The sequence below is a fragment of the Haemaphysalis longicornis genome, unplaced genomic scaffold (assembly GCF_048455015.1).
Source record: "Haemaphysalis longicornis isolate Haplotype H1 unplaced genomic scaffold, Haemaphysalis longicornis Haplotype H1 scaffold_7, whole genome shotgun sequence".
Lineage (NCBI taxonomy): Eukaryota > Metazoa > Arthropoda > Arachnida > Ixodida > Ixodidae > Haemaphysalis > Haemaphysalis longicornis.
Genome location: NW_027526422.1, coordinates 140,692,254 through 140,706,995, shown reverse-complemented (window position 1 = coordinate 140,706,995; position 14,742 = coordinate 140,692,254). Strand labels below are relative to the sequence as shown.

Here is a 14,742-nt window from a genome sequence, read left to right as displayed (position 1 = left end):
AGACTACAGAGCCCGAACGGTGGGCTCGTTTTAGCTGGCGCTCAAAAGAATAGCACGCTCAGTTACATCACAAATGTCACGTGGGTGCTCTGTGCGGCGAAGCGTTTGGAAACACGCCGCCAGGGGTGGCATTTTTTTCCCGAAACGCCAGTAGACGTCGATATAGTGGAGGGCTTAGAGTACCGTCGGACGGCACTCTAGACGCAGCCGCATAAAATTGCACCACGTTCATCTACGTACTTTAAACGTAAACAGTAGGTTGAATCCTATCCCCGCACGTTGTCAACCCAGAACCAAAGTTGTCGCTGTTGTTCCCTTCTTAGTAATTATAAATTGGAAATGTAAAAAAAATGCATACTATTGCGTGCCGCGGGACACCTGAACGTCACAGCACGTGATCAGAACAGGCGCACACCAGCCGCGCAGAACCCTGGTTCTGGAAAAACTGTTTCGTGTGCCAGCCTGCTTCCTGGCGTTATTCGCGCCGCAAGTCAAAGAAACGAAAGAAAAAAAGACAGGCATACACGTGCTGTGATGTGTAATTTAGTTCATGTTCGTGCCACAGGTGGGGCACGGTGTTAAGTTGGCCAGTTTCCACCGCCATCAGTAGTAAGCACAGCCCGGTTATAAATAGTGGGCGAAAATAATAAAGGCTCTCTATTTCTGTGGATACAAGGTAGCGTCCGCGCCCCTCTGGTACGTCGGCGACTTGGCGTGCGTCAGATACAACAACGCAGCCTATATAGAAGAAGTAAAGGCAGTTTTTTTTCGCGAAAGATTGCCCTATGGCATAAGAAAAAGTTTTCATAGGTACAACAGCGCACCCGTAGCACAAAAATTCAAGAAGAGACCGGTGCTGTGGTCCCCATATCCAGCGCTTGAGATCTGGGGGTCTGCCAGGATGGAGCCCTGTGCCCCGGAGGTGTTGCGTTCGGGCGTCTCGAAGGCCTGGGAAAGTCCACAGTAAATGTTCAACGTCAGCTTCTGAAGCGGGAAGCACACAGAAGGAGCAAGTGTCCACAAACGGCGCGTGATGTCGGGCAGGCCAAGCGTGGGTAACTGCTGGGATAACGCCACCCCCGACCAGAAGCGACCGCAGCACGACCTCCTCCCAATGAGCGAGCCCACTGGGGAGGTCAGTGCCACGCGGTGGAAGTAAAGCACGCGTGGCGCGACGGAGGGTTTCCTTTTCTACTTTTCTACCAGCAGTTCTTCTATGGTAGATACAGGGAGAAGTGGTAGTGGCCGTGAGAGTTCCCTGTGGCAGGCGCGATCCGCCGCTGTGTGGGCAGGACGCATGTCCCGCCGAATCGACAAAACGCGGACATGGCATGGATAAGTGTCCATAATATCGTGAATGCGTGCGGCCAGGCTTGTACAACGCGCAACGCGACGCAAATCCTGAACAGCTGCCGTTGAGTCAGTATAAAGTTCCAGCTTGCCCCCAGTAGTCAAAGTCGATGGAAGCGTCAGAAGGCCATCCCGAATGGTAGTACGTTCTGCTAGAAAGCTTGGGAGTGCACAGAGTGACTCCTATGTGCAGCTTTGATTTATTGCAGGGTAGAAGGGACACGTAAAGGCCGTGGTGACGAAGCCGTCGTATGCCCGGCGTCCACAAAAGCATCTCACGCGCCCAGTCAGGGACATGAAGGATGGCATCTGGGGGCTGGTAAAGGCCAGAGGTACGGACGTGTAGCCTTGTCCGAGGCTTGTTGTCCGTCACCTGATGTACAGCCAGGGCGGCCTTGCGGCGGAAAAGGATGGCATCGTATTTGGCGGCTGGCCCATGTACACGGCGAGAGCTGCTGCCTTTGGAACCAGTCCAGGTTTCAGCAGGCGTCCGGAACGACGCTGATGAATGAGTGCATCTAGAGTGTTTAGCTGGGCTTCTGCTTGGAGGTGTGGAATTGGTGTTAAGCGGGGGAAGCCAATAATAGTGCGCATGGCGGCCCTGTTAATAGCCTCCAGCCGGTCCCAGTCCCTTCGCGTCATGTGATGGAACTGTGCTTGGTAAACGAGCCTTGGCTGCAGTACCGCACGCACTAAGAGACGGGCAGTCGTCCAGCAGGCCCCGTCAGACTTCTGAGCGATGCGGCAAACGAGCTGGAGCATTTGTGAGGCTTTCTACAGAGCAGATCGGCGCCACTGAGCCGCTGAACCTGAAGCCGATATCTCTAATCCCAGAACCAGAAGGTGTCCAACAATAGCAATGGCGGACCCATTCAGCTACAGTGCGATCGGAGATAATGCAAGGGAGCGACGGCCCCAAGCGTTGGCGGCAGGAAACACAGCAGTCTTCTGTTGAGAGAGGGTAAGGCCCGCCGCCCGCGTACTCTCACCATTTCTGGCAGTCTGTTAAAGCTTGCTGGAAGCACTCTGCTTGTCGGGACAGGTCCGGATGAACTGACCACACAGTAATGTCATCCGCGTATACATGAGGAAGTGCAAGTCTTGGATAGTGGAAAGGTGCCAAGCTAGCGGCAACAAGACAATGTTAAAAAGTAGTGGAGACCGAACAGAGCCTTGTAGTGCGCCGCGTACTGGCGTAAACAAGCTGAAGCTTTCCCCAGTGATGCGTATAGAAAAGACCGGCGTTGAAGAAAGTGTCGGATAAAGTACCACACTGTCTGGGAGGCGAAGGCAACGTAGGATTTGTAATGTTACAGCGTGAATAACTTTGTCATACGCCTTGCATATATCCATAGCTATTACAGTCCTCACACGGAGAGAACGGCCTTCTACAGAAACCATAGATGACAGGTATTCCAAGCCATCACTCATTCGCCGCTGGCTCCGGAACAAAGCCAGCCGTCGCCTGCGCCGTCGAATAGACATCCTCACACAAGAAGCCCAGACCTACGCGGATCAATTAGCTCACTCGAACTGGTGAAATTTCTGTGACTTCCTTAATCCAGCAATGAACACCAAACGGGCTTGCTCCCTCCTCCGCTTGCCCATTCAACCTTCCTCACCCGTCGACCCTGTTCCTCGCATCCTCCTCTCGACAAAGCAACATCCTAACACACTAGCAGACGACCTTCGCTTACTCATGTACCCCACTAGCACACACAATCCTGCTTCTGCGCTTGCGCTTCCATGCCGAAACTTCCCGCCGTCACCCCTCGACCAGCCTTTTACAGTAACAGTACTGCACCGGGCGCTCAACACCCTTCGTTTCAATACGACGCCAGGGGCAGATCGAATAACTTATAAACTACTCCGCAACCTTCCCTACAGCGCACTTTCGGAACGCCTGGCTCTCTTTAACCACATCTGGCTCAGCGGCGAACTGCCGGCGTCTTGGAAACATTTCAAAATTATTTTGATCCCGAAACCAGGCAAACCACACTCTTCCAAATCTTCGCCCTATCTTGCTTACGTCTTGTGTTGGTAAATTGCTTGAGCGTATGGCATTGACGCACCTTGAATGGTACCTTTCTCACACCTCTGCCCTCCCTTTTACCCAAACTGGATTTCGCCACTACATATCCACTCAGGACACTCTCCTCCGTATTTCCCACGACGTCTGCGGCTTTTGTAGCTCTTCTCAGCTCCGTGGCATCCTCCTTGCTCTTGACATGCATAAGGCCTTCGATAATGTTCAGCACACTGCCATTAGGCAGTTTTAGCATATCGTTACCGTGTTTGCGTTACCGTTTACCGTGTTACCGGAAGCGCTGGTGACGGTGAAGCCTGTGCCTGTAAGTTACCGTTCGCGGTAACTCTCGCGCTGCGCAGTCTACTCCCGCAAACACGGTAAACGGTAACGTCAACACGGTAACGATATGCTAAAACTGGCTCACTAACTTAGCCAAAACTAACTGCGGATCTTGCATGTGTACCTACATCCGCTCCTTCCTCTCTAACCGTACCGCTTCTTTCTCTATCCCGGGCTCTACCGCCCCCCATTCTATCTATCAGCTGGTACCCCTCAAGGCTCCATCTTGTCACCCACCCTTTTAACGTCGCTTTAGCTTCGCTTTCTCCACTATTATATGTCATCCCCTTCTCTCCTACTCTATATACGCGGATGACATCACGATCTGGTCAACGAAGGGCAGTCCCGGCCAACTGCAGGAAACTCTTAAGCAAGCGTGTGGCGTCACCCAAGGCTATGTCACGTCTGTCGGCCCCTCTATTTCGCCTTCAAAATCCGCTCTACTCGTAGTCAGTAACAAGCGTGGGGTGGCACGTCGGACCACTTTCTTCCTCAAGTACAAATTTTTGGCAGCCTTATACCGCATATTGACACCCTGCGGATCCTCGGTCTGACATTAAATTATGCGGGCAGCTCTGTACCGACTCTGCGGACACTTCCCAATCAGATCACTGAGCTTTACCATCTCCTCCGCCGGGTCGCCAACCGAAGAGCTGGACTGTACGAACATCACCTGCCCCGCATCATTGATGCTTTTGTTATGTCCCGTATACTATACACAATTCTGTATTTGCAACCCTCGCCATCGCAACTCTCGTCCTTCGAGGCCTCCCTCCGAACACTACCATCCAGCACCTGGAGACAGCTCTGGCCAGGCAGAAGCGCGGGCGGCTTCCCGATCACGTCAATGGTCGGACCCCCCAGCGCCGACGCCTCCGGCCGGACGCGGCCCCGTCTCCGGATCGGCTTTAACACCAACAGCCGACGGTGAGGGCGGAACCCTGTGTGGTGATCCCCCTCACCGATAGTGCAGGATAACCAATAAAAGTCCTTTCTCTCTCTCCGAACACTACCGCATCGCTGTGGGAGTACCCTCCTACGCCCCAGCGCAACCCTTCTGGAACTCGGGATATACAATACTCTTGAGGAACGCATCGCGTGTCATCGCCAGGCCCAACTCGAACGCTTACAGACTTCTGCCTAAGGTGGTGCTTTTCTCAATACACTGAACTACCCCACTTCGCCACTACCCCCCATACCACATGAACTCCCTTCTTGGGCCATTTTCGCTAATTTACGAGTTGAGTCTCTTCCCCGCAACACGAACCCTGATCACCACCCTGCTCGTCATGCACTGCGCGTTCAGGCCCTCTCCAAACGAATTAATTTTCTACTCTCCCATGGTTCTATCGTTTACTTTACTGACGCCAGCGACATCCCCTCAAACTCAACGGGCATGATTTCATTTCTCCAACTCCCTTCTTCAGACACTGCCACGGTTTCCTTTCTTTTCCCACCTGATTCGACCTCCCTCGAAGAATACGCGATTGCTTTTGCAATAGAGCACGCTACTCTCACTGTTGCTACCACCACGCCAGTATATATCTTCTCCGACTGTCAGTCAGCCTTTCGTAATTTCGCTCACCATGACACCTACCCACACACCACCGACTTCGTCACTCCGACACTTGCATCAAATCCTCGGCCACGCTTCACACTGGTTTGGGTTCCTGGCCACGCTGGCATGTGCAGAAACGCCTTAGTGAACGCACTCACCCGAGTACCTTTCCCGTGTCGGAACATTTCCTCGCCAAACTTGTACCACCTGCCGGTGGTTCGCACTCAACACCGCGCTTCCCGCCGTTGCCAATTACACGCCCAACGCCTATTGCGCACCCTGTACCCACCCCCCAGTTCCAGTCTAACTCGTGAGGCTGCGTACCTCTTTCGGCAAGCTCAAACCTCTTCACTCCCCTCCCATCATATTCTTCACCGCATCTATAGGCGCCCTGGCCATCCTTCCTGTCCCACCTGTTCTTCCTACCCATCCATCCCTCATTCTTATTGGGACTGCACCCCGGCATGTCTTGCCCTATCCCTCGCCTCCATCACCTCCTGGGAGCTCTGGCTGTCCCCAACGCCGACAGTTAACGTCCAGGCTGCCCAGGAAGCTCTCTACAAACACGTGCACCGGATCCGCACGGTTATTCTGCAGTACTACGTGGATCCGGTTAATTGAACTTTGAAATTTGGACCTGGACTTAGGACCTGCGGAAAATAAAAGTCTGTTCTCTCTCCCAGTACCAAGATGAGGCCTGAATCCGATTTGCGCCGGGTGATACCATCGAAAAGTATCAAGCCACCTCTGTAGACGTGTGGCAAGCATCCGCTCTAACAGCTTGCACAGCGTAGCTGTCAAAGCGATTGGAAGCGAGTTATAAAGTTCGTGTGGTGGTTTCCCGAACTTTGGGATCGAAACAAGAAGCCAGGATTCAGGGAGTTGACCAGATAGCCCCGCCTGATTTACGGAGTCCAGAAGCACCGTAAGAGCGGGGTCGCCAATATTTTTGTATACCTCTTAAGTAATACCATGGGGACCCGGAGCAGTCCGCAGTTTAACTCGATCGATCGCGGACAAGAATTCAGCCATTGTGAACGGTACGTGAATTCCAGATTTGCATTATGACTTCCGACGGTAAGCCCACACTGCTCGGAAGGGGAAACGGAATCGGCATTCCCAGTGGCACAGCCTTAAAGGCAGGAAACAAGGCCCGGGCAACGTTGGAGGGGGGGAGGGGGGGAATTGGGCCGGACCCTTGTTTGATGCAATGCAAGCACTGGCTGCTGCTTACGGAGGGCGACTGCCGGATTCCATGGCGCGAAAGGTGTCCAGGTAGACGCCGTAGAAGATAAAGGACCAAGAGAAGCGCACCTTATCCATCGTTACCTGGACAGTCCTTTCTCGTGCCGTCTAGCAGCATCAGTGAGGCGCTGCATGGTACTGCAGCCTGGAAGGTATCGACGAAGGGTCCCGGGTGGCAATTACTTCAGCTTGCTTACGTTTGGCCCAGAGCTGGAGGAGCCGGAGATCGGGCTTTCGGCGGGTGTCCCCCACCAACGTATGCTGGGAGGCATCCGGAAGAACACGGCGGAGCAGATCGGTGTGGTCTGGGATGATCGCTTAGATGGAAGCGTTGAGGGTAGATCGGAAAGTATCCCAGTTCAGCACTGTGCACCGGCGACGAAGGCGACCTGTTCACTCCGGAATGATACTGATGCGAATGGGGTGGTGATCGTTGTCCCAATAGTTCGCTTCGCGTTTCCAAAAAACCATTTGCGTACTCAGCCACCATGACAAGTCAGGTGAATAGGGGGGCATCCGTACGTGGGTACACCGGCGTGTTGGGCTATAGTATTGTCATTCAGAAGTGTAAAGCTGGCATCGGTGAAGTGCTCTAACACCACTCTACCACGCTCTCTTGAAGACGGGTATCCCCAGTCACAGTACGGAGCTTTGAAGTCTCCCATCTCAAGAATGGGGCGCCCAGGGTTACTTCGCCGTAGTTGGGTAAGCCAACCCAGCCGCAGGAGGGGAGCACGACCACTATAAGGGCGCACGTAGCGCAACGCGGAAGCTGCACGTTTACCGCCCCCACTTCCTGCCATTCTGTACACAACGAGTTTAGAGGGAAAGGGTTTTCAGGAAACCGAGATAGATATAAATGGCCGCCTTGCTCCACCTTGCCCGGAGGAGTAGATGTTGAGCTGCAGCGCCGATCAGGAATTCACGCCACAAGGTAAAGAAGCAAAAGCGAGCAACGAGCTAGAAATAAGATGTAGCAGGAAACAAGTTAATAAGTATGGCCAGCCTTTCGCCTTCGAAACAAGTAAGCAGTCTTAAGCGCCCCGTGGAGTTTTAGGGCGCAGCCCTTTGGCGGCCGTCTCTGGGCTGAGCCGCCTTGTTGCCGTAACCGAGTGAACGACGGCAAGACCGCATAGTGAAAATCCCGATTGAATGATGGGAACCCCGAAGTGAAAGCAAGCAAAGGAGGAGGACGTCGCGTAATTGTTAGGGGAGGGCAGTTCACCGTGGCAGTGAGAGCGCTCTCCGAAAGTGTGCGGTGCGGGAGGTTGAGAGTGTCGCGAAATTGACAGGGGAGGTGGGTCACCGTGGCAGTGAGAGCGAAATTGTGCGGTGGGGTCGGGGGAGGGGCAGTATGATGCTGTTCCCGCACGAGACGCTCGTCTGCGCGACGCTGGAGACAAGGTGAGGGGGGCGTGCGCGTGACGATTGATTGCGTTCCCTGCCTAATACGCGGGTCGCGGTTCCTCCCTGAGACGCACTTCACGCCGCCGACGCCGAAGCTCGTCATCGCTGCCGTCGAGAGAACCCACCAGTGAGTGCTGCCTCAGTGCACTGCTGCTGCGCCGAAATATCGCATTAGGGAGTATCGTAATCGCCAGCCAATTCTTTTTTTTCAGTGCGCTTAACGAGAAATACGAGTGGCAGCGTCGTTTTCGAGCAATCTAATCGAGGAAAAAGACTGCAGCGGTGCATCATTAATATACGGTTGCAAGAAAAAAATGCATGATTATAATTTCGTTGTTTTGATACAGTTGTTCGTCCCTCCTTCAAGCACTGGGGCCCAGAAACAAATCTCTCTGATCATGCCTTTGTGTGCAGAAGAAGCCTTACTCGTCTTCCTCTTCGTCCTCTTCATCGTCGTCATTCTCATCATCATCTTCGTCGTCGTCACCTTCTTCGTCATCCGCCTCGTCTTCTTCCTCCTCAGCTACTTGCTTGCTTGCTTGCTTGCTCCTGCTTGCTGGCCTGCTGACTGCTTGCCTCCGTGCTTGCGGCTGGCGCCTTCCGGCAGCTGCTGCTGCGGCCGCTGCTGCAGCAGCAGTTGCCACCGCAGCTGCTGCTTGTCGGTTTGCTGCAGCTGCTGCTTCCCTGCTTGCTGCCGTCGCTGCGGCTTCCCTGCTTGCCGCGCCTGCTGCTCGCCGGTCAGCTGCTGCTGCTTCTTCCCTGCTAGCTGCTGCTTGCCTGTTTGCAGATGCTGCTGCTTCTCTGCTCTCTGCTGCTTTCCTATTTGCGGCTGCTACTGCTTGCTTACTTGCTGCTGCTTGCTGTCTTGCTGCTGCTGCGGCTTGCTGTTGCTGCTGAAGCTGCTTTCTTAGTTCTGCTGCGGCTTTCTCCTGCTGCCGCTTTCTTGCTGCTGCTGCTTCTGCTGCGGCTTTCTCCTGCTGCCGCTTTCTTGCTGCTGCTTCTGCTGCGGCTTTCTCTTGCTGCCGCTTTCTTGCTGCAGCTTCTGCTGCGGCTTTCTCCTGTTCCTTCTTTCTTGCTGCTGCTTCTGCTGCGGCTTTCTCCTGCTGCTTCTTTCTTGCTGCTGCTTCTGCTGCGGCTTTCTCCTGCTGCTTCTTTCTTGCTGCTGCTTCTGCTGCGGCTTTCGCCTGCCGTTGCTTTCTTGCTGCTGCAGCGTCTTGCTTCTCCTCTTCCTCATCCTCATCCTCCTGCTGCTGCTGCTGATGCCGCCGCCGCTGCTGCTGCTGCTGCTGCTGCTGCTGATACCGTTGCCGCAGTTGATGGTGCTGCTGCTGCTGATGATGCGGCGAGCTTGCTCCTGGGTACTCACTTGCATCTGCTTGCCGCTGCGGGCTTGATTGCTGATGCTTTCTTGCACCTTGCTGCTTGTGCTGCTGCTGCTCGTTGCTTTCTACTGCTTGATTGCTGGTGTTGCTGCGCGCTTGGTGCTGTTGCTGCTGCTGCTTGCTTGGTGCTGACGGGGCTGATGGTTCAGCTTGATTGCTTCCTCTCGCTTGGCTTATTGCTGGTGCCTGCTTGCTTGCTTGTGGGTGCTGGTACAGCTGACGTGTCTGCTGCTGCATTCTGGCCTCTGTTTGCTTGCTCTGCTGGCTTGCTGCTGTTTGCTCGCTCTTGCTGCTGCAGCCGCGACCACCGCTACTGCTCGCTTGTTCGCGTCTTCTTCTTTCCCTCCTTCCTCTTTTTCCTTTTTTTTTTTCTTCTGAGCAGCCTTAAGTATCACTAAGCTTTTCTTTGCGGTGAACCGAGTTGACATGTATGACCCATACGAGCATTTTATTAGTTTGGAATGGTTCTCGTTATATGCACTCACTGTTCAATCATTTCTCATCCCTTTGTTATTATTTGTTTCGTACGCCATTTCTTGCGCCATCGCTTGGCCACGGTGCCAGATTTTACCTACCAACTTAAGTAAGGCTTTGGCATTAATAAGAATTGGGACTCTGGGGTGTTTTGGTTTATTACTAGACTGTTTAATATCCCACATAAAATATATCTTCGCAGCAACGTACGTATTTAGCAGTCAATCCACTATAAAGGAAACGTGTTTTATATCAGTCAAGCCCTTCCCGATGCATTGCCTGAACTGTGGCGAAACCTACAACACAACCACATAAAATTTTATTTATTTATTATTTATTAAAGTACTCTCAAAGCCCGAAGGCGTTGCCGAGAGGAGTGGTTAACATTTCATACAATATTAGTTACTGCCGTTTTGAATGATGTAGGATACGGAATGCTGGCGATGGAGGCGGGGAGGTGGTTCCAGTCGTCGGAGGTCTTGGGAATGAACCAGTGAAAGTAGGGGTTTGCGCGACAGGTAGGAACTCCGAACCCCTACCTTGAACCTGTGATCGTTACGTGCGGAGTTGTAGGATGGAGCACAAATGAGAGCCTGTTTTAGAATGGGCTTAGTAAAGTAAATCTTATGAAAAAGGCACAAGAGCGCAATTTTTCTTCTAGCAGCAAGGTCACTGAGTTTAAGAGAAGATTTAATTGACGTGATGCTAGCGGTTCGGGAGTAGTTTGTGACAATGAATCGAGCAGCCCGGTTCTGAATGGCTTCCAAGGATGAAGACAACACCACCATATGAGTGTCTCAAACTGATGACGCATACTCTAATTTTGATCTAACAAAGGTTTTTTATAGTAAGAGCTTTAAAGACACAGGATCAAGAGCAAAATTACGGCGTAAGAAGCCAAGCATGCGATTAGCATTATTAGTAACAAAATAAATATGTTCATGCCATTGCAGATTAGTGCTAATGTGGATGCCAAGGTACTTATAAGAGGAGACAGAATTTAATTGTACATTGTTAAGTTCGTACGGAAATAGGTCAGGCGGGTTATACTGCTTGACGCCGGAAGAAACTCATTATTTTACATTTATTACGTTAAGTTGCATCAGCCAATTATTGCACCAAGAAGATACGGCATTAACGTCGCATTGGAGAGAGACGGAATCTTCCGGGTTAGTTATTTCCAGATAAATCACGCAATCATCAGCAAAAAGTGTAATTGTAGAAGAAATGTTGTTAGGAAGGTCATTTTATTTATTTTATTTATCAATACTGTAAGCCTTGGTCAGGCTCATACAGGAAGTGGGCACATAATGCACGTTACATAAACAGGCGCAAAAATAATACAAATTAATGTCATTTATTAGTAATCATTATTTATTTTATTAATAATTATTATAATCAATAATAAAATTAATAATCCTTATATAAATTAGGGCGAGTAAGGAACCTAACACAGAACCTTGCGGTACTCCAGATGTTACGTGTTGCAACGGTGAGTTGCAAATGTTAGCACTTACATATTCTGTTCGGTTAGACAAAAACACTCTATCCACTTGAGTAAGCTGCTTTCTATGTTAAGAGCACGAAGTTTTTACAAAAGAAGTTGATGGGAAACTGAAGCGAACGGTTTAGAAAATCTAGAAAAATGCAATCGACAATGGCAGCCCGGTCTGTTATGGAAAATAATTCTTAGTGAAAACTAAAAGTAGCGTTTCCCAAGAAAAATACTTTCTGAAACCATGCTGGCGGTTTTCGAAAAATTTGTTGTCCTCAAGGAAAGTTGTCAAATTGGAATGGATTACGTACTCAAGCACTTTGCATGGGATACTTGCGAGTGTAATGGCCTATATTTGAAAGTGTTGGAGGCATCACCTTGCTGCGGAACTGGCACCACCCTTCTCGCCTTCCAGTCGCTCGGCAGCACAGAAAACTGCAAAGATTGCGAAAACAGCTTTGACAATATTAGTGACGAGTATGTTTCGGTTAGCTCCAAGAACTGCGCAGTGATACCATCAGCACCGGTGGAGGATACCTTTAAATTCTGAATTAATTTACTAATGCCAACCCAATCAACAACAAGTGGGTTATTAGGCGGGAAATGCACATTATCAACTTTGCGTAACACAGTAGAAACACCATTACAAAAAGAAAGAACAAAGGCATTTTGCAAGGCAACGCAACACTCCTCCGGTGGTATCACACTACCGTCATGATCACACAACTGGATCGTGTCCTTTTTAGGACCATTCACTGTTGATCAAAATTTACAAGGGTTAGTATGCAGCAAAGAGGCTAACGTTTTAGAAGAGTCCTTCAATGCTCTGGTTTTAGTAAAAAAGTCACGTTTAGCTGTAAGAAGCGCATGCTTATATTCAAGGTTTACATTTCGATAGGCTGACCATCTTTCGCTACTATCAGATAATACTGCGCTACGGTACAACCGTTTCTTTTTGTTGCGCGGCTGGTTAAGAGAGGAGGCGAACCACGGAGAGCGGAAAGATGATCGGATTGCGCGCAGGAGAATAAATCTATTAATGAGGGATTCAACAGCATTCTGAAATAGTCTCCAGTTTTCTTCCACAGTGCGCAAAGAAAAGCTATGCAGATATGACTCGGTAAGACTTTTCATTTCCTCATTGATTGCGGTCATGTCTGCGCATTTATAATCTCTTATGGTTTAGCAGAAGCTGCTTGTTTTGAGACGGTGACATCATAAGTGAAATGAAGAATGCTGTGATCACTTAACCCAAGAAGATAATGAAGAAAAGACATTTTATCAGGGGCTGTGGCAAGCATCAGGTCCAGCAAACTCGACGAAGTAAGAGTGACACGTGTAGGTTCCTTCACTACTTGGGTGAAGTGAAAGTCATTACAAATATCAAAAAACAAATTTCCTTCACGTGTGCGAGAGGTAGTATGGCTACCACTATCGATCCAAGAGATATCAGGAAAATTAAAATCCCCAAATAAAAAAATAAGGGCAGCGGGGTAGCGAACAACTATATTATTTAAAGCATCGTACAACGTATCACAAAAATCAGGAAGACAAGTTCGGTGGACGGTAACAGGCACACAAGATAACGTCATTATGACCGAAACGTACGAAAGCGCAAAAAAAATTCTAAAGAGGACCTTATGGGAACAAGGTGCGAGTGCAAATCAACAGAAACACCAATCAGAACACCTCGTCCACTTCTGGTATTACGGTCACACCTGTAAAGCTTATATTCGCCGCAAGTGTGGAACACTTAACTATCACAATCTTGCTGGACAACCACGTTTACGTGAGCACAACTATTTCACCATCACAGTCATCGATTACCGAAGACAGTTCATCACGTCTGCTTATTGCGCTGCGTACGTTAGTAAGAAGGAAAGAAACCTTACATTTTACTGGACTGTGATTGCCACTGCGGGATTGCTATGACGTACTTGTGTTGGAGTTGGGTTGATTAGCATGAGTATTGATCGGCGGCACAGATTCGGTTCTCGGGTTGATTTCACAGACACTGTCAGTTTGAGTACAGTAAACAAAACATTTCTTACCGATTAGTAACTTGTTATAACGTAAGGAGTACTGTTGCCCACTGGCTTTCCCAAAGTCGAGTAGCTTTTTCCTCGTGTTTCTAGTTGCCTTACAGAAGTCCTTACTGAGAGTAATTCCCGTCGATTTTAGTTTCCCTTTCTGCGGAAAAATCGTGTCCTTTACTTTGAACGATGAGAACTTTACTATTATTGGTCTTGATTTATTGCGCACAAAAGTTCCAAGCCGATGTGCCCTTTCGATTCCGTCCTGCGCAGTTTGAACTTCTGTACGAGAGGAAAAGAGCGTGCGTACTAGCTCCTCAGACTGCGACCATGAATCTTTTTGGCTTATCAGCCACACCATAGAATAACAAATTGTCACGGCGAGCTCTATCTTCAAACTCGTAAAGGCGGCAACGAAGCTCTGCCTTTTCCGAGCGAACTGCTTTAGCTGCGGCTTCTAACCCTGGGTTACTACTCTGGTAAAGGGCGTTAACGCGGGCTTCAACAGCAACTAGCCTTGTGTTGATGTCGGACACCGTGTGCTCGAGTACTTCTTGGCTTGTTAGTAACATCATCAGGGCCAGGATTGAGCTCGACATCCCCACGAAGCAACAAGGTTTTCACAAGATACAAGCATTCGCAAGCCAAGGTAAAAATAACAGTGGGGCACGGGAAGCGCAGCAGGAAAGCATTGTTCGACTTTTTGCAATGGCAGTAGGAGTATCTACTAACCTGAACGAGAAAAGAAAACGGATTGTGAGGCGGCTGCATTGCTTCCGCCCTCCCATGCCCACTGGAGGCGATGATGTCAAACCAGGCGGTTAAGTACTCCGGTGGCAATGATGGCATTGTCGATATGTAGGACAGGATGAAAGCAGGCGCCACAACGGGCGTGCTCAGCGAAGGTGGCGCATCAGCAGGGCATTGCGTGTGTGATCCGATCGTGCCCCGTGTCGACGAGCCAGGTGTCGCCTCCGAAGAATTCAGCCTGGACAGGGACTACGCAGAAGCGGGTGCCGTTGTATCGAAAGGGTCCACGGCGAAGCACGCCCCCTGAGGTATGACCACGCACGTTCCTCCGTAGTTGGCTCTTCTGCGAAGTACAGTGAATGCTGGATAATTCAAACCTCGTTAATTCGAAATTTTGGATAATTCGAAATAGTCGGCGCAGACCGGTCCGCTGTGCAAAGGAGACCATGTGTAAAATGACTCGTTAATTCGAACAGAAATTGCCGCCTCTACGGATAATTGGAAGCCCGCGCCACCGAGCGTCATTGTCGCAAAACACCAGTGGAAGCTTTTACGGCCAAACGATAAGTGCAACGACGAGTTTTTTCCAGCGTCGGGTGGCGTCTCCTTGGGACGTTGGGGTGGACGAAACTGTGGAGATCGTGCCATTGCCGTGGCGCAGCACTCTTCAAGGCGTCAGT

At 50.4% G+C, this 14,742-nt stretch overlaps 1 pseudogene; it reads right to left on the bottom strand.

The window, feature by feature from the left end:
* Nucleotides 1–13,205: 13,205 nt before the first annotated feature.
* LOC144146578 (uncharacterized) lies at nt 13,206–14,161 on the bottom strand (annotated as a pseudogene).
* Between the last annotated feature and the right edge of the window lie 581 nt (nt 14,162–14,742).